This window comes from Protopterus annectens, chromosome 1.part1, assembly GCF_019279795.1.
Source record: "Protopterus annectens isolate FY-2018-M chromosome 1.part1, PAN1.0, whole genome shotgun sequence".
Taxonomy (NCBI): domain Eukaryota; kingdom Metazoa; phylum Chordata; order Ceratodontiformes; family Protopteridae; genus Protopterus; species Protopterus annectens.
In genome coordinates, this window is record NC_056726.1 from 131,705,457 (window position 1) to 131,732,138 (window position 26,682).

Genomic DNA, 26,682 nt, shown 5'->3' on the forward strand with positions numbered 1-26,682 from the left:
ATGGTGAAATGATAAAGGAACAACATGAAGCACAAAAAGTAATTTCCCTTAAAGGAAGCATCTAGCGAAGTTTGTGATAACATTTTGGAAATGTTTGGACACCTAGAGTATATTAAGCATCAGCTTACATGACTGGTACATTTGAGTATAGGTGAAGTGTTGGAAGAGAAAGAAGGGTCAAATTGCTTGGAAATGGTTGAATACAAAATGGTGCTGTGGACTACACTTACAAAATGGACACTGGCTATTAAGAAGACATTTCAGTTGCTGTTGACTTTGGAGGAGAAGAAATTTGGTAAACTTTCTATTATACTGCTAGAGTTTGTATTGTGACATCAGAAAAAGCAGTCTTTTTATTTATTGTGGCAACTTGGAAAGAGATGTGCTAGTGAGGGCTGCTTAGTATTTTTGATTACAGTTTCCTGGCTCCCACACTACAGAAAAGGCAATAATTTTCAGATACAATAAAAGACTATAAGAGACAAAGACTTAGATATGTTAGTTCTGGCTGTTAGAAGTTTTTTATGTTGGCACACAAGCAATTATTAATACAAATTAGTGATGACAAGATTACAAGAGACACTATTACAAATGGATATTGATGTTGGTGAGACTGACTGGACTAGTTTTAGTAAATTTGTGGGATCCTCCACTTGAAGTGAAGTTGGACAATGTGTAGGAAAAACACTGAGAAACAGATGGAAGTTGTGTGATGATATGTCAGGACCTGGAAAAAGTGACTGAATAAGTAACTATACACGTTCTTGGATAATATAAGCTTGGTCTTGATTGTAATATCTATATATTTGGTTTGTATGATTCTTGCAAACTAATGTGAGCATGTTAATTAAGTTGCTGGCCCTTAGTGGTGCTAGCGTTGTTGAATTCCTTACATGTATACATATACTGCTTATGGTCACTGCCTTATTAGCATCAGATATTTTTGGTAAGTTGTTATATGCCAATATTTTCAACATTTGTATAAGTCAAATAACTATGGATTATACTTTCTGCACTGAGCAACAAGGGAGAGATGAAACAATTAAAGTGATTTTGTGTTTAGCATCTGGTTTTCATTGGTTGGAAAAAGTTCATATGTCTCCATAACTGTATGACTGAGTATTGTAAGTTACTGGAAAACAAAGGCCTGATATTAATTCCAGAATCTTGGTATTTGTATGATTTCTGCAAATTTGCGTGGTATGTCATATGCGACTGCTGCCCTCTGTTTGTGCTAGTTGTTTGATTTTCAGTACATGAGTATACTTACTGGTTCTGGTATAGTATTCTGTCAGTGTTTCCAGATATTTCTGGGTAAAGGCATTACATGTCAACAGTTTTAAATGTGGATATACCTTTAATAAATGTTTAACTTTTGATTGCATTTTGCTTACCTTTTGATTAAATTGCACATTATGTATATTGTTGGAATGTAACCAGTAAAAATCAAACTATCACCAACTGTAGAGAGATAAATGGAACCAGAAAACACCAATTGGAGCTCGTACACGAGAGAGTAAAGTACAATCCTTTATTCCACGGTTTAGCGCTTTTTTCCCACTTTTCTGAGAGTTAAAAAAGTTCAGTTACAGGCTTGCTGTTCCTGAACTGTTTGAAAGTTTCTGTGAGGCCATTTTTGCTTGGGCTGAAGGAGGGTCTCTGTGTTCATCAGTGGCAGTGACTAACATTGAGCAGCTTCCCTGCCCCCCGTAGAGGTGGTTACTGACTTGAAACTGTAGTTTTATTGGCCACTAGGGGTCATTTCCATAACTCCTTCATTTGTCCTCAGAGGAGTGGCTTAAGGCAGTAACTTGTAGTTTATTGGCCATTTTGGGTCATTTTAAAAAATTGTATGAAAAATCAGAATATATAAAAATATAAAAAAGAATATATAAAAATACTAGTCCAATTCTATTGGGATAGTACCAGAAAAGGTTTAATGCTAATGAAATCGTTCAAACCGGGGGGTCTCGTGGCATCTAATAAAATCTGCCACTTACTCTCCATTGCGGCTAAACGCATTTTCCAATTGCCCCCAAATAGTGAACTCTTTAATTGGTCTATAATGGCAAAACGAAAAATGAAAAATATGCTCTCCCCCGTGTTCATTAATGTGTCTAAATAAAGCGTTTTTAGTATCCTTTTTCTGGATACGATAATAATGTTCATAAATACGCTTTTTTAATTTAATTAGCATTAAACCTTTTCTGGTACTATCCCAATAGAATTGGACTAGTATTTTTATATATTCTTTTTTATATTTTTATATATTCTGATTTTTCATACAATTTTTTAAATATTTTGACTATTGTGCCTACTTAGCTCATTTATTGTTACGAATTGCACAAGTATTGTTGCTGTTTATGCAATATGACCTTATTATAAAAGTTTCTATATGTCTTAGCATAGTTTTTACTGTGTACTGTTTTTTAGATCAGATATTCTGACATATTGTTCTTTTTATTAGCCATTACAGACAAATATTTTAATATTTTTACTCCTGTATATATGATGGTATTTTTTTACCTCATACACATGACATTTTGCGATTGCATTTCAATTAGTATGGTAGTGTGATGTATATCTTTAAAAGTTTTGGCGGACTTTCTGCTGATTGACTCACTATGACTATATATATCAGGATATGTGCATGTTTTAAATGGTTCTGAAGAAGACTGGGGTGCTCCAGTTGAAAGCGCTAAACCGTGGAATAAAGGATTGTACTTTACTCTCTCATGTACGAGCTCCAATTGGTGTTTTCTGGTTCCATTTATCTCTCTATTGTTGGAATGTGTTTTGTGATATGAGGAAAAAAAGGTTTTATGTCATTTGTGGCAAATATATAGAGCTAGTGGTTTGCTAAATATTTTATTCCATTATGCAATGGTGAAGGGTAGCTGTGGTGTTTGCTGGATAAATGTAATCTTAGTCCCGTGCTAAAGAAGGCTAGCATAAACATGTTGTAAGAGTAATGCTTTGTTAAGTATTCTATTCCAGTGTCTGTGGTTCTGGAATTTACATGCCTGTAATTTGACTGGGTGACTGCTACATTATTTATGTGCTGAATGGAGAATTAGGAAGCATGCATTGTACAAACATGCTCTTTAGCTGTTGTCAGCTTTTATATAGTATAAGTTTTGATGCACTTGTTGTATGCGCATGTTTTGTCTCAATAGTTTTTCTCTATTGTTTCTGTTATGAAATTGTTTCAAACTGTAAGTACATTGAATTGTAAGGTAACTTTAGTACTGTTTTTTGGGTCTTATACTGATGTATGTATAGTGGGGTACATGCTACTGATGAGCTCTCTGTGACTGATATAGAACTGATAGAACTGAGATTGTGCCTCATAACTGGTATATGGGCAATAGGGTACTTATTTACTCTGATGAAAGTGTGTGGGAATGGTTTGATCCTGTGTTTGAAAGACATTTTAGGTTACCATGGTTTTTCGTCTAGATATGCATGTGGTCGGAGCCATCTGGGCTAGCCAAAGCAATGAATATCATTTTGCCCTAGTAAGGATACCTGAGAATGAAAAAAGGCATTTTCTCATTTGATAGTATAATTGTTGGGGTATTTAATTGCTATGTGTGTTGGTCCTTGAAGCTTTGATGATATGTTTTTTTCAGTATATAGCTATGGATACCTCTCTTTTCGGATGAACATTAGCAAAATGAATTTACAAGTTAGATACCAAAGTGTTTCAGCATTTTTTTATAACTCTTGAGTGATGCTAGGATAGGCTGAATGGCCAAAGCAACAAATAGTGGTAAACAGTGACAGTATTACCCTGAATTCACAGACAATGAAGAATAGATGAAGGTTGATTTCCTCAGGGAGGTGCTATCCATAGCTATTTGTGAGTCTTCAGGCATGCAGAAAGTATGGAACTGAAAAGGTGATAACCAAGTGACGAAGGGGAGATACCCACTTTGGTGCTAGTCATGTTTGTAGCTTCTGTTTTTCAAGATCTCTTGGCAAACCACATGTTATAAATAAGATGATGAGTGAGGGCTGTTTAATTTTTGTGTGTGAAAAGATGTCTGATGGCCTTCCAAGAGATTAGTAACTTGGCGTTCCATTGATTTGTTTCTAATGGGTATATAGATTATTTCTTGGAGTAGTGTGGCAAGGTGGTTGTTGATTATGACGAATAACAGAACTGTTGAATGAATCAAGTCTTCATGATTGTTGTTGTATGAAGTAATTTTGGAGGATGCCTCCTTTTATTTATTTTTTATTTTTATTTTACATTTGTTTACTGGGATAGTACACTGATTACAACTGACCATTTGTAGGTACTGCACAGGTGAAATAATTCACAAAGAAGAAAAACAAGGAACAAAGAGGCATTAAGGTGTGCACACCAAAAACAGAACATAAAGCAACAATGTAAGACAGATATTGAAAATAGAACTCAGGACAGTTTTTTACACCATTCATCAGGGACCAAAGACCTTTAAACAAGGAGACTCTGCTAACCAGGACTTTTGAAAGAAAAAGTTTTTGTATTAGTAATGTGTAATAGTAATAGTATTTGACCTGCATGATGATTCGGCTGCACTAAATGTATGTGATTTGTTCTGACATTTTAATGCTGTGTAACAATTTTGATTAGTGCTTACTCATTAACCTATTAATTTATTTGTAATATTGTAGTAAAGTCTAGTTTATACAAACCGAGCCTGATGCATGATAGCTGTTTTAATTCTTGGGTTTTATTTGAACCTAAAACAATAGGTTTAGAAAAGGAATAAATAAGGGTTGCGCTAACTTATTTTCACCTTCAGACAAATTCATAGCTGATAATATAAAATTTTATTTGTCTATCTATTTGTTCTGGCAGAGTAATGGTTTGAAAGTAATTTGTGAGGAGTAAGAAAACCTTATACCTAACATTTCCTTGGTTCTTTGATTTTTTGTTAGTTACAGATGTATGCTCTTTTATGGGGTTCTGATTTGTGGGGACTCATTAATTAAGCAATAACCGATGATGTGGTGTGGTGTGGTATATTGAAGATTTACCCATGGTTGGTGTGGTTTAATCACGTGGGCAAAGCCCACGTGATTAAATAAAGGCAACCGTGGGTAAATTTCAGTATACCACAACCACTGAGTTGGTTATTGCTATTATACAATGATATTATTTAAGAAAAACATACTTACTTTTCTTAAATAATGTCTTTGTATAACAGCACCATACTGTTCTTCCGTGGCTGGTGGTATCCTGCTGCCTTGTTTTGATATACTGCACATACATATGGGACTTGCGTTCCCACGCATACCCAATACATCAATGCTTTGAAAAGGAAGCAACGGAGATAAGAAAGTCTCTGTTACTCCGTTTTTTGTTTTCCTTCTTTTTTTTTTTTATTAAAAAAAAAAGTTTTGGCTACATTAGGGGTAGGAGAGAGAGAGACAGAATGGAGAAAATGCAAAGAAAATCAGGTGCGTGTCTTTAATTTTAAATAACATACCTGATTTTCTTTGTATTTCCTCCATGTTGCCTCTCTGGTATGCCCGGTGTCTGGACTATCAATTTTTTTTTTTTTGTTAAAAAAAAAATAAATAAAAGTTATAGAATATATGAACGGAAAGAAGTCTGGGTGACCGGACCTTTTTCTGTTGGTATATTCTGGGATTTACAGTGGGCATGCTGGTTGGGCTGGCCAATATATATATATATATATACACCTATATGCATAAATATGTAAATGTATATATATATATATATATATATATATATATATATATATATATATATATATATATATATATACAGATAGATATTTCATAATCTAGTTTGCAGGAAAAGCATTGAAAATAATACTTCACCAGAAAAGTACTTTTAATGTTACATTTGGTATTAACCATGTCAGCTAGTGAAAATATCTAGCAAAAGTTCATGAAAATGCCATATTATAGAGATCCTAATAACATTAACAGCCCCGTAAGCACAGCTTATCTTTGAATAAAGCATGCAGCTGTATCTGAGATCAGGACACAGAAATACTTTTTTTTCTCGGTTTCTTAACTGTTTGGTCTTCTGTCTCTTATTTCATTAAAAGGTCTTAAATGTTAAAAGGGCATTGAAGCCAGAAGCTTTAAACCTTAACATGTTTGATTTAAAACATTTCCTTTGTATTCAAGGAATTTAAACATTAATCACCAATCATTCCTTAGTTACACTCATTTGCTTGCCTAGTATCCTGACAGAGTACTCTCTAGATAATTTTTAAAGTCTGCCAACTCATTGCAGACACTGGACTTTTATCAAGGGCAGGTCATGACTATTCAACCTGGTGGACTTCTTTGAGAAGGTCATCAAAGCAATGGATGAAGGCAAAATAGTTCACACTGCCTACCTTGACTTGGCCGAGGCATTTGACACAATGCCCCACATGGGCATTGTTGACAAAATCAAGAGGTTAGGTATAAACTCATATGTCATCCAGTAAATAGCCAACTGGCTCACAGACAGGACCCAGGAAGTTAGAATTGAGGAGTCTACCTCTACAAAGAGGCCATTCACAAGTGGAGTCCCTCAGGGATCAGTCTTTGGACCACTCCTTTTTGGCATTTACTTCTTTGAAGTCAAGGCCAATGTCATACCTCCAACATTTACCTGAAGAAAATGTCTGTGTATTCTACTTGGGGTATAAAAAGTATCTATGCAGACTCTTCCAGGCAAAAATTGTAAATCTTCTAGATTTTGTTTCATATTTGGGAGCCATACATATTTTCTTCCATTGTTTCTTTGTGAATTGCATATTTAATATCTCTTCCAAATCTTTTCTGATATCTTCTGATCGATTCCTACAGTTATCATGCAATATTATACTACAATAATTATCCTTTTTAATAGCAGCTTCTAGGTTCATCTAAAAGCTCAATCAGTGTACATATTTTATTTAGGGATTCCCCTATCCCTTTATCATCAACTATACTCTGATATCAATCCCTGATAGTAAAGGCAATCACTAGTCTGCAAACTTAATGTCTTCTTGGCCTCTTCCCTTCGTATTATCATTCCTTCTCTAATTATTTCTTCCTAATACCTTGGTTCCTTTGGCATCTTACTTCTGTAAATTCCAGCCCCCCTCTTGTGTATTCTCTGTAACCTAATTGCAGTCATCCCTATTGTCAGAATCTCCTTTCTCCATTCCTGTGTTGGTTTAATTGTTAGTATACTTTCTGCTACGTTTAATATTCTGTATGACTGTTGTTATTCTCCTTAAGGATCTGGATCCAAAATCCAGTTTGTTCCTTATTTCTTGAATTACCACCCTGCTTCATCTACCCTTTCCACTTTGAACTGTAACTTTCTGCTTGTGTTATGTATAAGAACATTAACTGTGTAGCTCTAAAATATCCCTTCAAATAAGGTAATCATAAATCTCTTTGTTATATTAGGAAGATCAACTTATCCCACTTGACTCTTGCCTTCTTCCCCTTCCAAATACAATCCTTCAACTTTTTAAACTGTTTGTCCACAACATCTCTTCTGGTTGATAAAAATATGTCTGACCTGTGTATAAAGCTAAAGGTACTAAAACATTTTTATTGATTGTATCTTGCTATATATATCCATAGGCAAGAATGTCTAGTTTCTCATGTTTTTTGTATTATCTTTTGTTTAGTCAACTGTTCCAGTTTTATTTTTCATTTCATTTCATTTCATATTTTTAAATTCAACCAACAGCTGTTTTCTAAAAGTTCCTTCCTGTCTTTCAGCTTCTGGCAGTAACATATAGTAACTGTCAACATTCCAATGACATTCTCTACTGATCAGCTGAATCTGAGAAAGTCTGCCTTTACAATCTTTCTTTACAAACACATGCAGTTAGAAATGTAAAAAGTACACTGTTCAAGTCTTTAAAACATTCTGTACAAACAGATTCTAAATCAACATGTAAGAACCTATTTATAATACACAGCTAGTCATGCTGGCATACAATACACAGGTCAGTATGAAATTATGTACAAAAAACACAGCCAGACATGACAGCACAAATAACAGTGTCCAATTTCTTCACATCCCCCCAAAAAACTGGAACTGTCTCAGAATATTCCACAATAGTGAGATGTCCTTTTTAGTTCCCGGTTCTAACTGTAATGTAAATAAAGGGGAATGCCTGGTTCCTCCATTCAGACACAACTTATAAGAAATGAATCCACCCACTTTCATTTTTCCCTCTGATCCCTCATATGGCCTTCTAATTAACCTTATTATTATACCAGGAAATGCAAATGTTTCCATTGTCGTACTCATAAAATAACAGCTTACTCTGACAAATGCTTTCTCTGCAGCTAAACCCAGCAATAACAGTGGTATTTTCTTATATTCTGCTTCACTCTGGATCATCATTGTTCTATTAATGCTGTCAATGTTTGACTCCCCTCTGCAAAACAACATTGGTCCATCTCTATCGGTTTTGACATCACCTTTGTCATTCTTTTAGCAATTATAGCCAGAAACACTTTATAATCATGGTTTAAAATTGAAATGAGCCTATATGATGCTGGATCAGATGAGTCTTTAACATATTTAGGTATTTCGGCCACCACATCTTTTTTCAGGGATGTTGATGGCTCCCCTCCTTTTAAAATAATGTTAAAACCAACTTCCCTCATAGCTTCCAGGCTTTCACTAGAATACCATCAATTCCTGGAGACTTTGCAAATTGGTTATATATCACCATTTTTATTTCATCTCCTCCTGTCTTAACTCTTAACTGTCAGTGGTTGAGCATCATCTTCCTCTAAACCTGGTATATTTAAGTCTTCCATAAATATTTCCTTTTGTGTTTTTTCTTGATTTCATCACTTCTCTGCTTTATGCAACTTTTCATAAAATTTATGAACTATCTTTAATACCTCTGCAGGATCTCTGGTTATTTTATTACTATAGGCTCCCTAAGTTTGGTAACAACAGTTTTCTACTTTCTTTTGCCTAAGTTGTTGTGCCAAAAGTTTTTGTGCTCTGGAGTTATTAGCAAAGACAGTTGCTTAACAGCAATCTTTCTTAACATATGTGTGTCATCTTCTCCCTTATTTTCTCTTCAGCACTATGCAGTTGTGCCTCTTCTTATTCTATGAGATTGACATTATTTTTGTAATACTTTAAACTTTGTCAGCCCCTCTAAATAATTCTTATTACTTCTAAACCAGATCTCTTTTTCTTTTTATTTCTACCCTATTTATCAACTCCACTTTCATTTTATTCTACTCATTAGCTGTAATGTCTGGAATACTTTCTATCTTCCCTAATAACTCCCAGATAATTTCCACTACCCATTCCTTAAATTCTTATTTTTTTAACAAGTAGGTTGGGAAGTGCCACTGTCTCATCATTACTTCATTACCCTGCATTTTTATCTTAGCAATTATTGGGGCATGATCTGAAGAAGTTATTGGATGTGTATCAAAGTTCTTAATAAAATAGACATGTTCCTGTGAAATACAATTTCTGTCAATTCTGGTCTAGCTACTGTACCTTGTTCTCTTTGAGCTCCTACTACTAAATTCATGTTTCTCATATCAAATATTTTCATAACTTTCTTCAGAATCTACCCTCTTTTGTTATATTTTCCCTTCTAGGCCCCTCAGATATATCCTCAGTGTTGCAAATCAAATTCTAGTTACCAACTATATGTAATGTTCCCTGCTGAAAGCTGATTATTTCTTCATTTTTTACATTCCAAAACAGCAGCATACTATTCAACTGTCCAGATTTTTTCCTCATATTTTGGCACTGTTCCTTGTAAAATTTGTGATTTTCTTGCAAATCATTTTGGATTTACATCATTAAATAATATTAGACATTTGAGTTGTAGGCTTCCTATCCTTCAGAAAATGCATGATAATTTATTTATTTAACATTTGTTGACTAGGAAAGTCCAACTGGGACAGTGCACATTGTCAGTGGAGACCCAGGGAGAAACGGTCCAGATGCATGTCTTTGGAATGTGGGAGGAAACTGTAGCACCTGGAGGAAACCCATGTGAACACAGGGAGAACATGCAGACTCTGCACAGAAGGCACCCCAGCCAAGAATTTAATCAGACAAACCTCTTGCTGTGAGGTAACAACGATAACCCCTGCATCACTGTGCCGCTCAAGTGCAAAATATATTAGTCTGTCAACTTTCTAAGTCTATAAGGGCAATATTTAAAATTTGTCCCTGATTTTGAACCTTTGTCCCCCACTATTTTTTGTTTTTGAACAGATTTCTTGTGCTTAGATATGGTATAAATAACAGTTTTAGCTCGAATATAAATACATGTCAGTGTAATCCTCTTCCATTGCCAGTAGTTCCTTACTATTATAAATCTGCCATTATTGTTATTTTATTCCCTCTTCTAGTACTACTGGAGCTTCTCTAGCAAATAATATAAGTACTCATCTTTTTCTTTGCCCCTGATATTCTGCAGAATATCCATCCTGAAATCCTTTCTTTGTCAGATTCATATGCTCAATTATTTCCATATATGCATCCTGTAGCATTGCTATTTGCACTCTGCATTTCTTACTATAATTAAGTATTCCCTTCTTTTTTCTATGCCTGTGAATCCATTCACATTCCAAGATAATATGGAAAGTATCATTATGGTAAGAAGTAATTATTCCCACCTGTTACGTATGGCAGTTTTTTAAATGTCTAGTTCCAGATTTTGTGATACATGCACCCATTAATGTCCGGCAGTTAATCTGTTATATAACTTTCAATTTTTATCCACATTGGAACCTACTGAACTCATTGTACAAGACTTTTTGTTTTAATAAAGACCCTCAAAAACACCCCCATAACCTGTTAATAGAAACACACATTACTATGTGCATTTATAAATAATGTAGTTTAACCATCCAAATAGGAACATTTGTGCCAAATAAACAGCTGCTAGCACAAGTCCTAATTAATCTGAAATTGAGGTTATCCATGCTGAGATGTATGTTATTGCCTATTGAGGTTATCCATGCTAAGATGAATGTTATTAACTGTGCATTTACTTACACTAATGGTAGTCCTCTGTTGCAGCCTGAAAGACAAATTGAAACATTTTTTGCTAAAGGAAAACGTTTCATTATATTCAGTGTTCTCATATTTACTTGTTTCCACTTAAAATTTGTTATTAGACCAAGCCACGGGTCTTAATCTACACCTTTAACTATGCAAACGTGGGAGAATACATATCAGGTCTACATATATTATGATCTGTGTACTTTTACACCCCATCTCCCACCTCAACAACCCAAGACTACATCTTATTAAATTAAACATGCTTTTGTCTAACATTTCTTCTCTTTTTGCCCAGTAATGCCTACATTTCTTAATACCAAAAAAGAAGAAAGAGAGGAGGAAGAAGAAGAAAATCAAGAGCATCATTTTACTTTAATAACCTTATCACATACAAAGATAACTAAAAATACTTTATTATAAAATATGCAATTTATATTGTGAAAAGTTTCATGGAAATATTGGTAGGAAAACAAAATGTTTTACTTACAGTTACCTTTTCTTCTTCTTCCCCTCCCCTCAGAGTTCTTTCAAACATTAATGACATGAAGTGAGGCAAAAGCTTTTCAATTCCTCACAAGTTTATCAAAGTCAACAAAATTCCACTCTTTCCACTTATTCTTATATAGCCATATATAACAAATGCAATTGATGTGTTGCAGTCTCACATTTATTCACTAATTTCTGTGTTACTCATCTTCTCTCAGTTCATCTCCTTTTCTCATCTTCAAATTCCAGTTCAATTCCATGGTATACCCAATTCTTCTGACCAACTCCTGTGCTTTTCTCTGTCTCATAAGCATTTTCCTTTTTAACAATGGAAAGGTTTCACTGGCAAAGTCTTTCTGTATGCTTTATTATCAGAAGAATGAGAAGCAGAGCCCCCATTTCCTCCTTCGGCTGTTCTGCATCAAAATGATTTTGATCCTCCAGGAAAAAAATATTCTAAAGATAGTCAGATACAGCAGCTTGAATCTTACACCTGCTTCTCAACATTCCCTGATTACTGGAATTAATTTGTTTCTCCTTTGCCTGGCTTGCAGTGAATAACCATGTTCCACAAAAACTCTACTGTATCCAATTTTCAATACTTTTCCCTTTTGCCATAGTTTTGCAAGGATCAACTCTTTCTGCTGGTAGGTTTGCATCTTTACTAATAAAGGTCTTGGCTGCTTTCTCATGGCCATATTTGGAACATGTCCACGGTGTGCCCTTTCACTTAACAGTTCCTGTTGTGGAATACCAGTCCAGTTGTTTATCTGTGCTTTCATAAAATTAAAAAAGCCTGTTCCTTCTAGTTACATAATTAAATCCCATATTTTCCCTATGTGCTCGGTCCTCTAATTTTACCATTTTTTGAAAGATCTCTTCTTCTGCAGGCTTGTGCACAGCCAGCCCTTTCTTCATCTTGACCACTATTTTTTGCAGTTTTATCAGCCTTCTTCCATTGTCTTCAGCTTTTTGTTATTTTTGTTATTTGACTTGATATACTCATTCACTGTTTCATTTGTTTTAAACAGCTCTGAGCATATTTGACTTATTTATTTCCTTTAGATTACTAGAAGCCATATCTTGCACCAAAGCTGGGGCTTGAACTCCATTTTGCTAAACAGTTGTAGGATTCTTCCCAATCCATGTTTTCTTCTTACCTTTTTTAGTTAATTTTCATTCATCATCTCTTAGTTTCTTTTTGCAGGCATCCAGGCAGTGTGCTTACTAGTCAGTAATTGAATTTTATTCAACCTGACAATATCACTGGCAGTTGTTTCTCAGTTTCTGTTTTCACACCGGGAGGCCTGAAGTTAAACTGTTAATCAATGTAAAGCCATCTTGAACCCAACCCCCAGAAACTAAGCTTCACTGCACAGACAATACTTTCTCAGTACTTGGTCTCAAACTTTGTGACTCTCTCCAGATAACTCTGTGCCCAGTTTTCTTATCAAAGTAAAAGTACATTACAAGATTCTAGGAAAATACAACTGCAGTTTCTCTGGTCATACAGCTTAAGTCCTTTGTACCTTTCTTACCTCTAGATACAGTGGCTATAAAAATGTACACAACCCTGTTAAAATGCCAGGTTTTTGTGATATAAAAAATGAGACCACAATAAGTAATTTCAGAACTTTTCCCACCTTTAATGTGACCTATAACCTGTACAATTCAATTGAAAAACAAACAAATCTGTTAGCAAAAAATATAAAAATATATAAAACATACAATAAGCTGGTTGCATAAGTGTGTACACCCTTAAACTAATACTTTATTGAAGCACCTTTTGATTTAATTACAGCATTCAGTCTCCTTGGGTACACACCAGCAATCAATTAAAGGGACTCTGATTAACCCCAAATAAAGTTCAGCTGTCCTAGTAAGATTTTCATGAATTTACTCAGTTGCCTGCTACAGCAAAAGCCATGGTACACAGAGAGCTTACAAAGCATCAAAGGGATCTCATTGTTGAAAGGGAAGGGTACAAAAATATTTCCACAGCATTGGATATACCATGGAACACAGTGAAGACAGTCATTAAAAAGTGGAGAAAATATGGAACAACAGTGACATAGCAAAGAACTGGAAGTCCCTCCAAAACTGATGAAAAGACAAGATGAAAACTGGTCAGGGAGGCTGCCAAGAGACCTACAGCAAAACTGAAGGAGCTGCAGGAATTTCTGGCAAGTACTGGTTGTGTACTACACGTGACAACAATCTCCCATATTCTTCATACAGTGGCTATAAAATGTTTACACACCCCTGTTAAAATGCCAGGTTTTGAGATATAAAAAAATGAGACCACAATAATCATTTCAAAACTTTTTTCACCTTTAATGTGACCTATAACCTGTACAATTCAACTGAAAAACAAACAAATATGTTAGGGAAAAAAATATAAAAAATAAAAAACATACAATAAGCTGGTTGCATAAATGTGCACACCCTTAAAGTAATACTTTGTTGAAGCACCTTTTGATTAAATTACAGCATTCAGTTTTCTTGGGTAGGAGTCTATCAGTATGGCATATCTTGACTTGGCAATATTTGCCCACTGTTCCTTGCAAAACCGCTCCAAATCTGTCAGATTGCGAGGGCATCTCTTGTGCTCAGCCCTCTTCAGGTCACCTGACAGATTTTCTATTGGATTTAGGTCTGGGCTCTGGCTGGGCCATTCCAAAACTTTAATTTTTCTTCTGGTGAAGCCATTCTTTTATTGATGTGGATGTATGCTTGGGGTCATTGTTGTGCTGAAAGGTAAAATTCCTCTTCATCTTTATCTTTCTAACAGATGCCTGAAGTTTTGGGCCAAAAGTGACTGGTATTTGGAACTGTTCATAATTCTCTCCACCTTAACTAAATCCCCACTTCCAGCTGAAGAAAAGTAATTCCAAAGCATGATACTCCCACCACCATGCTTCACTGTGGAGATGGTGTTTTTTGGTGATGCAAAGTGTTGTTTTTGCACCAAACATACCTTTCGGAATTGTGGCCAAAAAGTTCAAACTTGGTCTCATCAGGCCATAACACATTTTCCCACATACTTTTGGGAGACTTGATGTATTGCTTTGCAAATTTTAGCTGGGCCTGGATGTTTTTCTGTGTAAGAAAAGGCTTCTGTCTTGCAACCCTACCCCATAGCCCAGACATACATTCATTCCTTATATAATATCACGTATGTGTTGTGTTTACCCCAGGCTGAGACTGTAATAGGTCCAGTTTGATCAGTGTTCTACCCCGATTAATAGAGTCAAAATATAAAAGTTACAGAAAAAGCTGATATTTTACATAAAGAAAATAACTACATGGATAAACCTGATTGTGAACTTCTTCTTCTTCTTTCGGATTTTCCCGGTTAGGGGTCGCCACAGCGGATCACCTGTCTGCTCATGATTGGCAGTGGAGTTTTACGGTGTCAAGTTGCCAGCCCGACGCCCAACCTCCCACAGAAGGCACACACATGCACACACTCACACTTAGGGCCAATTTAGAGTGGCCAATCCACCTACAGCATGTCTTTGGGATGTGGGAGGAAACCGAAGCACCCAGAGGAAACCCACGCGACCACAGGGAGGACATGCAGACTCTGCACAGAAGGCACTCCAGCCAAGGATCGAACTGGAGAACCTCTTGCTGTGAGGTGGCAATGCTAACCGCTGCACCACCGTGGCCGCCCGGATAAACCTGATTGTGAACAATAGCTGTAATTTGTCTTTTTGTTATATAAATTACTAAAGGTAATAACTACAATAAGAGCATGCTACCATGCAGCCTAAGTGTAAAAAACTAACCAAGAAATGGCACACATCGTTTGGTGTATCTAGATCATGGAACAAGTGCAGTTTCAGGATAAATATTATGTAAGGCACAACCAGTAAATAGAATACAATAAATAAAATATTTATTGTCTCACACATAAACGCACAGTGTAACAAATTTAGTTAAGTCCTTTCTTCCTACACAAATGAACTTCATCTGAACGGAATGGTATAATGAAATACACACTTTTATAACACTCTAAGCCAATTAATTAATCAAGCAATTATCTAATTATAGATTAAAAAGACATACACCAAATTGATCATAAAAGCTTCATTATAAGACAACAGACTGAACATTTTTAAACCAATAAATAAATATAAAAAGGCATCAATTAGAAACTGGGGCAACTTAGTAATAAATAAAATGACTAATAGTAGAAGGGTTAGCACATTCTCTTAAGTCCCTTTTTAAAAAAAAAAAAATTTTTGTGGAGAGCAGAACAACACTTGTTGAAACAAAATGCTGCCACGTAAAATTTAGTGACCTAAAAAGTTTGTCATTGACATTTATAATTTAGCTGCCCTAATCTTCAACACAGAGTTGATTGAAGTGTATTAATTTAGCCTGAGTGGAAAGGTTGCATTTAACTGTAGTTGTCACATCAGTTGTCTAAATTCAGTATATTTTTCAAATTGTCCTCCCCTTTGGTTTATACCAACAACTTCCAATATACCAAATATTTTTTTTTTAATTGCTGCATGTTAATCTATGCTTGTATAGAAAACTATTAACATTCTTCTTTTTAATGACAGAATTATGCTCATAAATCCTTTTACATAGTGCTGTTTTTTTACTCCACATAAAAGGAGGGACACCTTCCGCAAATAGCAAGATATACCAAACAAGATATACCACTTTTACCATCTATTAAAATGATTTTAGATGCACGGTAGCTGTCAAGATTAACATGTTCTCTCATTAGAATAAACAGGTATTGTTTGCAAAACCGACAGTTTTGGTACATTGTCCTTTATTTCCAGAGTAACTGAACTTGTTTGTTTCTAAGTTAGATTCTATATTCCTTCCCATTTTGTATACAAAAGGAGGTTCATTATCTACTGATTCACTGCTGAGACTTTTTTGAAATGACAACATATGCAACAAGCAACAGGGTTGTATGTACCCAAGATAAGAATAAAAAAAAATACATAGAGAAGGCCCTGCTTTTGATGCTAACAACCTCTTTTTGTATTCATGGACTAGGTACTAGAGAACTGGTGGTGACAGGAGGAAGGACTTTGTGGTGTTCTACTAGTCTTCCTTCTGCTGGTGAGGGGCAGGGGCAACACTAGAAGGGAGCACAGGAAGACTGTCTGCTGCAGAGAATGCAAGAATGCAAGCAAGTGTGTATGAACCACAATGATGTCACTGCACGTCCTTCATGGGGGAGGGGAAGGGTAGACTGGAGAAAATTATCTAGCTGCCATCAAGGTGACACAGGAACAAAATGCCTTGATATCCTTGCTGGGTTATGGCTAGTGGTAGCTGGTGGGGGAGACACTAAAAACAGAAAGGGAAAAAGTATTTAATTACTTACCCATCAGCTGCAGTTACTGTAGACCAAGGTGTGTACATTTTTGTAACTACTGGTAACATCTATGATTCTTGAAAAATATACTTGCTAACTTGTGAGGGAAGAAAGCTCTCAGTGTAGCTTGATTGCTGAGCCAAAGGAGAGACAAAAACACTATATGATATTGTAACTTGGGGACAGAAAATGAAATGTACTGATGGATTACAACTATTTTTGTATAACATGACAAATGAGTATATTTTCTTCTTTATGGACAATACTATTCTCAATCTCTCTTATTTAGTTCTCATTCACAATTAAGATGTCTAAAAAGGTTATAGCATTCCTATTAGTACTTTTTACAATTTGGCCAGAAAACCACTTCAAGCAAAACACTCATACGCTCTGTCTAACTCAGCAGTGTGAACCAACTTCAACCAAGATAATGTAACAAAATGAGTATGCCTGGGATGTATGCTGCATTTATGCAATTGCAGTCAGTTAGAGCAGTAAAATATTTTTGGATGCATATAGTCAGTGTACAGGGAGGGATGTCTGCTGACCTATTTTATTGTGTTTAATTCATAGGACTACACACTGTGTTAAGGTTGAAAACAGTTGGCGTTTCCAGATACTCCACACTTTATGGGCTTATCACTTGCGTATTAATACTGATTTGATGATGGAGAACTTGGAAAATAAGTCCTTGACTCCATGGCAAAGATTCATTATTCCATTGTACATTATTTTTGATTATACAATTCCTCCCCTAAAATGTGCACGCTGATTGGCCAGCCCAACCAGCATGCCCGTTGTAAATCCCTCAATATACTAACGGAAAAAGGTCCGGTCGCCCGGACTTTTTCCGTTAGTATAAAACACTGTCTCGCTATGTTAAAAGAGTTTAACATAGTGACACAGGTTTAAAAAAAGCAACGGAGATCTCCGTTGCTTTTTTTAAAGCTGTCTCGCTATGTTAAACTCCTTTAACATAGCGACACAGTGTGTAAAAAGCGACAGAGATGTTGCGATCTCCGTTGCTTTTTTTTAAAAGCTGTCTCGCTATATTAAATGGGTTTAACATAGAGAGGCAGCTTTAAAATAAGCAACGGAGATATCCATTGCTTATTTTAAAGCTGTCTCGCTATGTTAAACCCATTTAACATAGCGAAACAGTAAAAAAAAGCAACGGAGATCTTGCGTTCTCCGTTGCTTTTGCCCACAACTCTGATGTACTGCGCAGGCACGCAGTACATCAGAACTGCCGCAGAATACCAGACAGCTGCGGAAGGGCAGTAAAGAGGCATTATACAGTGCCATTATTTAAGAAAAGTAATTATTTCTTTTCTTAAATAATGTCATTGTATAATAGCAATAACCCACTTCTGGGTGTGGGTAATGCTGGATTTACCCACGGTTGGCTTTGTTTGGTCCCTCGGGCTTCGCCCTCAGGACCAAACCACACCAACCGTGGGTAAATCCAGCATTACCCACACCCAGGCGTGGGTTATTGCTATATTACTTACTTTATTCAAGCAAAAGCAGACAGTGTCTTCACTGAATGTGTATTATAGTTACAGAATTCCATGCCAGACTTTAAATTCAAAATACATGCTGATAGTAAAGAAATATTTTTAGACATTTTGATTATGAAGGGGAAAGTACTGGGTGTTTATGTTGTGTGGTGCAATTTGTTAAGAAAGAAATATAGTGTTGCTTGTTGTTATGACAAAATACTGTTTCTGGAGAATAGTTTCATTTGTCTTACAATTATATTGTGTTTTGACCAGAACCAGAAGAATTTGTCACAGCAATTTTTTACACAGGAAGAAAATTTGAATTAACAAATGAGTAGTTATGCAGGTATCCAGGTTTTAAAAAAGTGGCTGACATCATTGTAATGAAAGAAGTACACAGTACGTATAGCCAACAATATTTAAGGTGAAATAGAAGGAGGTACAGAATGGCAGTGTGTACATTGTCATTTCTGTTATGATGAAACTCTGGTCCACCATCAAAATGAACTGTAGACGTAACTTATTAATTGTCTTTGTCTGTATCACTAACATCGTTGTACTGGGCTGACAGTGCACACAACGTTGGAGTGCAAAGCAGAATTCTGTGAAAGCACAGAGGTGTTCAAAGTATTGTTTTAGCCACTAACTGCTGCATGATGATGCTCAATGAAAGCTATGAATTTACGTACCATGAGAAGCCATAAAAGTGTCTGTTAGCAAACTCAACAGCTGTTAAGAAAAGAAAGTATGACACGTCCATTGCTATATTTTAATATTCATAAATTTTAAGCTGAGTCACCAGATGAAGGCATGCATAACTATTTAGTGTTAAGCAAATATATCAAAATGTAAGTAACTTGTGGTCATATTACTAGAAAATGTACCCAAAAGATATTATTCATTCTAACGGCCACGGTGATGCAGTGGTTAGCATTGCTGCTTCACAGCAAGAGGTTCTCCGGTTCGATCCTCGGCTGGGGTGCCTTCTGTACGGAGTCTGCATGTCCTCCCTGTGGTTGCGTGGGTCTCCTCCGGGTGCTCTGGTTTCCTCCCACATCCCAAAGACATGCTGCAGGTGGATTGGACACTCTAAATTGGCCCTAGGTGTGCGTGTGAGTGTGCCTTCTGTGGAAGGTTGGGCGCCGGGCTGGCAACTCGACACTGTAAAACTCCACTGCTATTCAATGTGCGGACAAGGTGATCCGCTGTGGCGACCCCTAACCGGGAAAAGCCGAAAGAAGAAGAAGAATTCATTGCAGGTCTCACCACTGTGTATTTAAAATGATCTGAGAAAAGAAATGTTTTACATTGGTACGATTGTTGGTTTGTTTAATTATAAAGCAATTACAAGACTGTAAGTATGAAAATGCTTTACCTGTTTGGGGGGTTTTAATGTTACTTTCATGACCTCATGAGCAATCCTGTCAGCGTTGTGTTTGTACCATAGTGACCATATTAAGGTTACCTACTTTGTTATGATTACAGTGCTGGCAATATCACTCCCAGTAATCATTTTAGACGGTTAAAGAAAATGCTACTGAGAAAAAAAAATGTTTTAAACGTAGATAAAAGATTATGAAACACACTACTGGGTTACACTCTGATGGAATATTGATTGCATACATATAACTTGACTGTTACTTTAACGGTTATAGGCCTTTGTAATGTTAACTGTCTGATCTATTCCGCATGCTCAACTGGTATTTTAACTTATGCTAATGCTCTGGTATTTATACTATCTCCATTTAGATATTTTTTCCTTGGTCTAGTCTGTCAAAGTGCCTCAGTTAGTAGGTCCATATAGTTAGGAAAATGGAATAAATAATTAGCAAATAAACACATATGATATCAGCAAAATGCTTCTATTTATTTCCTGAAGAATTTTGAATGGTTCCCTATTATATGATTGAAGGTGCATTCTTTCGAATGTGTCTTGATCGAACTTGAAAGCATGAAACGGCAAAATACTGAAACAGCATATAAGCAAATTCTTTCCCTGGGAAAGAAATCACTTGGCCGCCTTCGTTATTTTGCCATTTTTGTCACTGTAGTGCAATCTTGGAGTTGGTATATTTAAGTAGGGGGGTGTGGAGGACACATCCCCCCATGTCAGGGGGTGGGGTGGGGTGAAGCCCCCCCACTTTATGTAATGTTTTAAAGTTGTTTTTCTTTTCTTTTTTGGAACAGCAATTTTTTTTCCCTGGGGAAAAAAATCGCTGTTCTAAGTGTTCGGGATTGTAAGCTTTTGCTTACTTGGGGTCGATAAATCAGCGTTCGCTTTTTTAAGCATTCACTGATTTAATGTAGACCCTTTTGAACATAGTCTTCTAATTTACAGAGTGGTAGAACTAATAGCACATTTTGCTTGTATGACAGAGCCTAATCTCCCTACTGCACACAGGAGTTTTGATCAGGCATCTTATAATAGCAAAAGTAGGAGCATCTCTATGTAATATGTGACTGCATGTTCACTTTGTATTTGATTGAGCTGCTTGATACAGCTATCAGCTTGTGGTCTGTGCTTGCACTACAAAAGTGCTTTTTGCTTCAGAAGTGACTGTCTGCAAGAACTAAATTATGATCTCCTAGTTTAATTAATATGAGCACAATCAACCAGGAACTGCATACAAAGATTTTATTTATCAAAAATATACAAAGCAACAAACTTGCAAGCCATTTGACAGTGTGCTACTCCTAGTCTGAGTGAGGAGCCCAAATGATAAAAAAATTGAATAATTTAAATTTTTGTATTCTTTCTGAGGTGAGTCTTGTTCCAAGTTCATAGTTTTGTCTAGTTGAATAGTTTCACTAGTGCTGGAGGCCACAAATCTGTGTAACTGAAGAAGGCATGCACACATCATTACTGTATGGATGGAGCAAACAGTTAGAAGCAGCCACTGTTGCAACCTCTGAAGTGCAAATAAACAAAAGAACCTGAAAATACTCCACACCCCTGTTTGCCTTAGCCCTTCTTCCCACATTCTCCATCCCAGTACAAATAATCATAGAATATCTTGTCATTAATATCTGGAAGTTTTACTCTTCTGCCAACTGAAGTCTATGCTTCTGTTTATTTGACTGACCTCTCTACTTCTGTATTCTGACTGCATTGTAGTTCACATCTGTATCCTATTTTTATCATCGCAGATTTGATCTCTCAGGTGAAATATTTCCATTTATTGACCCTCTACAATGTATTCTTATATATATTATTCATCATAATGTTCCATATTGCAGCATATCTCTTTCTTATTCCTTTGCCTTCGTACTTCCCAGAAGCTCAAAAAGTCAGTAATCAGGTTGACAAAGGTTCTAAAAAGCAGGGTACACTGGACTTGGTATTTGCCTTCTTCCTAATAATATCCCTTCTGCAGATGTGATGGCTGATGTTTCAATGATGACTTTGTGGTTTGCTCTCAGGGCACACTCTCAAATTGTCAAACTCTATCACCAGAAGCACTAAGACATTGAATTGAGGAAGTTTCATTCTTGTACTCATAAAGGTCAGTTGGTCTTACTTTCATGAGGACACCTCTTCAGCCATGCTATCCTCTCTGTTCTTAATTCAGTGGCACACCAAGTCTCTTACTTAGTTAAAAAGTGAAACAAGACCTAACAAAACAGTGGGAGGTATTATCAGGTTAGATCAAAATTTCATGAAATTTAAAGAGTTTCAAACTAAGGTTAAGTACCTGTTAAAAATAAGAAGAGTTAACAACACAAACAGTAATTAGTACATCATCATCGCTGAAAACGCTTTGGCATGGAATAACCACAGTGCTTAATCCTGGTAATTCAACATAACCCAGTCCTGTACCTCAGTCCGTCTCCTTTAGGTTAACCATTTAATTGTTTATTCAGCATCTTTCTTCCCCCTCATGATGCTATGATGTTCCTTTGTTACTGGTTAGTAATTACCTCTTTCTTAAGGTTTTGCTCTGTACCAACTAGGCAAGTCTGGAAATTACTCAAAACACTAAAAGCATTGTCATTTGCTGCTAATATGCTTTCTTTCTTTCTTTTTTTTTTAGAATAATGCTGTATACTTTCCAGTTTCTGTCTTCATTAATTTCTCCATCTAGAAGAAAGAATGTTTCTTCATTTTGGAAAATGACCATTCATGTCCACATTGTGCTGCTCCTTAATGGCAGACTCTCCTTCATATTTTAACAGTTTCTGCAGAATTCATATTTTATATTCACCCTCAAAAAATCTTACAGAAATAATTTCATGTTGTACTCCTTCATCCTTGACAATGCTCTTTTACTTGCATTGAGACACTATTTTCTCTCTGCTTGCAGCAATAAGACCACACTTATAACTTTTGTAGCTCTCTCTACATCTTACATCTACAAGTCATTTTAATCCAGGCATTCTATGGTTGCTGTATTTCATGACCTATCTAAGACATACCTCACTGTATTGTTAAATATGGCCTATTTATGCCCCCTATTTTGTAGTTCTCAATATATCCGAAACATTGTTTTCTGATAGTGCATTGAGCTAATGCTGCTTCATCATGTCGCTTGTTTCTTTTTGGTATCCCACTAGGTTTGTTTCTCACTGCATTGCTTTTCTTAACTTTTATTAACAATATGTCCTAGTATAACTGATCACTGGCCAAGCGTATCTAATATATGGATGATTCTACAACATTTTTTTCTGCTGAAAATATATATGAAATTTTCTCTGATATTTTGATAAAAGTGGCTCTAGATGATTGTTCATCCATCCACAACCCCTTTTTCCCATGTGTAAAAATTAGAAAAAGGTGTTGTGAATGGATGAACGGATTTAGATAAAATCTACGATTCAAACATGGCAAACACATCCAAAACCAAATCTATGATTTTCTATACTAGATCATACAATGTGTCTTACAGATTTTGCATTTAAATAGTCTTTGGATAAGTCCCCATTAAAATGATCATTTTCATTAAATGTCCTGGTATTATTATTTTTCAGCACTTGACAAGAGAACAGCATGCTAATATTTCATCCTCACATTCAGCAAACAGCTTGGTCTTCCTTTCACAGCTAAGAAATCCATATCTTATTATAAGAAACTCAGTACAAAGTGTTTAATCTCTTTATATTTCTTTGCGAACCTTGCATTCCAAGTAACTTACCTAAAACAAAACCATAGCTAGGTTTTCTGGAGGACACTCTTTCAAGATGCACTGTTCCCTGAGAACCATACAAATAATATGGGCTGTACTTCCCAAATAAAACACTGGCCTGTGCTGTTAGAATGTTTTTATTGCTGTTAAGACTTTCAGTGAATTGTACACACATCAACCTATATACACTTTGCAGCAGACTCCCTCCTTACCAAAATCCCAGTTGCACAGAATTGCTTTGGTGATACCTTGTTTAGGTTTTAGTGCCGAAACTGTGAACAGCCTCTCACACTTTCTCTATAAAATTGCTCTGAGCTTCTCCTTCTGGTAAAAAATCCACAAGCACCTTTAATTAAGCTCAGTCTGTAGCTATAGCTCTGGTGTCTCCTGATATAGGAAGATAGTTTAACTGCTACTCAGTATAATTACTGATCCTTTTATATTATTAGATATCCTTAATGATTTTTTTTGAAAAATATGAGCTGAAACTACATCATCTGTAGTGAGCTGACTGTACTTTATATTTTGCAAGCTTTTATATTTTACTCATTGTATGTGCATTCTCTAACCAGATAATACACACATTTCTTACTTGAGCTTAATGTTTCACCTAATCTTTTTCTTTTTGTCCTATAATATTTATTGTTATATGTTTTTGGCCATTTTTGATTATTAAATGTTTTCAGTTTTTGAACTGTTATATATTTTGGACTGGCCAATGTTCAATTACTAGAGCTTTTCTCTTCAGGCTTCTACTAAAAAGGGGTTATGCCCAGTCATAATTTGCCATTTAGCAAACGTAGCTTACCAACTGGCTGACTGACTAATTAAGTATCTAACTGACTGAGTAACTAACTAACTAATTAACTAATACTCCTTTATGACTTGGACAGTTTCTATACTCTGCACATCTCCTGTCTTGTAAGTACTACTTTAGCAGTTTAAAATGTGTTTTTCTTTCACTGTGGCATCTTGGCTTGATTATTTCATTCTGTCTAATGTTCATTACTACTCTATAGCCGAATCCATGTAGATTATTTTGATGTCCCCCATCTGATGTACATCCCCTTCGTATCCCTTATAGAAGAGCATTAGTTTGTTGTCACTTCCCATTTTATGCTTCTCATGGTAACCCATATCCTGTTTGCACTCACTCCATATCTGTTTCTTTTTGCTTGTCAATATCTGCTTGTCTTTGATTATCTTTTAATCCTAGCCACATATATACCTTGACTCATCTCTTCTTCTGATTTTGCCCTGTCTAACTCTTGCTTCTGAAACCCTTGTGTGTCTACCAGACCTGCCCTGCTCACTGGCTACATACATTTCATCCTAACCATTGACATCACTCATCCTTTATTGTTTGCGTTTGCCTGGGGCCTTCCCAACCCTTTTATTTCTCGGATTGTTTCAAACCCTTTCTTCTCCTGCTTTGTTTTCCCTTGCCCCATTTGAGTAATGGTACTTTTATCATTGTTGCTGTACTGCAGGTATAGACAAAGCCTTTTCAAGATGGCTTCCTATCTAGCTTCAGCTTAGAGCTTCCTGTATGGCAGTCCACATGCAGTCCTTCCAAAAGACTATTTGTATTTTATTATGTAGTATCACTGGTGTTTTCTTATCTCTCAAACAAAAGTAAGAGTTGGAGAAATGGGTGTCTCTTGATGTGGTGCATGATTCTCTTCAGTAAATATTGTATGTAGTATAAAGAAATAGAATTCCAGCTGTATATCTGAAAATATCACTCATTTCTATACTGGGAGATTTGTAGTGCTCTAAGTGGATATACATACTTGTTTAGAAAAACTCATACAATGTTATCTTTGCTTAATTGCTGTAGCAAACCTTTTGAAACAAGTCAGGGTAAAAAAAAAATCGCTAGCATGTTTGAACAACCTCATGATACAGAATGCTGCAGTTTATTTTTGTTCTTGATAAAGAAATCCATGAATAACTGAAAGCATTGTCTGTCTGCCTGTCTTTATTGTCTTTATGTATGTCTCTTTTTTTCAGTGTTAACAAACAAAGCACAAAAGTATTTTTTAGATGAAATAATAAACTTCAGAAATCACTCAGCCAGGCCTAGACTAGTTTCTTAAATGAACTGCATGCTTGCAGTGTAGGTGTTTTTTTCCTAGATATAATCGCACATGTTCTCTTCCATTTATATGAATAACACTTTCTGTGCTGCACATCACATCTTGAATAGGAACGTGCTCCCCTGGGCAGAAATGCTAATTCCTTGGAAGGTTTATGTCACATGTATTATTCTGCCTCAATGAATCAGTCGTGTTATGTGCTGCTGGAGACCTTGTGACAATAATTATGTTTTAGTGAAACTGCCACCGCATACAGACAGTAGTTAGACTTTTCATACAAGTATCTTCTGTAAAATCATCTATAACACTGCTTAATTTTTCTGGGTTCATGTTATAGAAGTATCTTCAGTAAAATCGTATATAACGCTGCTTAATTTTTCTGGGCTCATTGTATCAATAATGGAGCCTTAATTTCTTTATTGACTGCATAGACCAGAAAAGCTGAGAAATGCAAACTGTGCAGCAATACAATTCAGAGTTCCTCTTGTTTTCTGCTTTCCTTCCAGCATGCATTTACCACGAGGCAGACACCTACTGGATAAGCCACTGAATGCCTCTCTGACACTGAGGTAAGATTTATAGCAGTGCAGTAATGAATAAAGATGACATGCATGTATGCATCTTCTTTGCTGGCTACTGTTGTTATCCTCGAAGACTCATGGGTACCATGCTGTTTTGCTGCAGAATCAACATTTCTATATTGTTATGGTAGAATACCTGTAATTGTGCTGTTTACAAGGGCCAGTACCCTTTGGGGTGATCACTTCCCTGATGTAACCCTCCAGCTCAGCTAAGCACTGAAGACATTTGGATGAATGTAGCAAAGTTTCTGATTAAGCCTGTAGTATTCTTTCTTGTGGGGTTTATATTGTTTCAGCTGCTGCACTGTACTTTGTTACTGTATCCAACATGTGCTCAGCAGGGTTTACAGTTATTTAAATCACTCTAGTCAGCAATAAACGTTTTTAATTTCAAATGTGCATTAAATACAGATCTGAACATTTCCACAGTGCTTACTGAAATGAAGCTCTTGCAATGGGTACAGCATGCAATCCAGTTATGTTTTTACTGCATAAATGGGTGTTTGGCTTGGTTTCTTTTT

General features: G+C 36.0%; 1 protein-coding gene across 4 annotated transcripts in view; it reads left to right on the top strand.

Annotated features, from left to right (window-relative positions):
- Positions 1 to 26,682, top strand: part of PKIB (cAMP-dependent protein kinase inhibitor beta) — a 1,514,333-nt gene that overhangs the window by 142,169 nt on the left and 1,345,482 nt on the right. For 3 of the 4 annotated variants that reach the window (XM_044073807.1, XM_044073780.1, XM_044073798.1), the window contains exon 2: positions 26,087 to 26,149. The exons of the other annotated variant lie outside the window; for it this stretch is intronic. The gene's annotated coding sequence lies outside the window, so the exon portion shown is untranslated. The remainder of the gene's footprint in view (positions 1 to 26,086; positions 26,150 to 26,682) is intronic. 4 annotated transcript variants of the gene reach the window in all.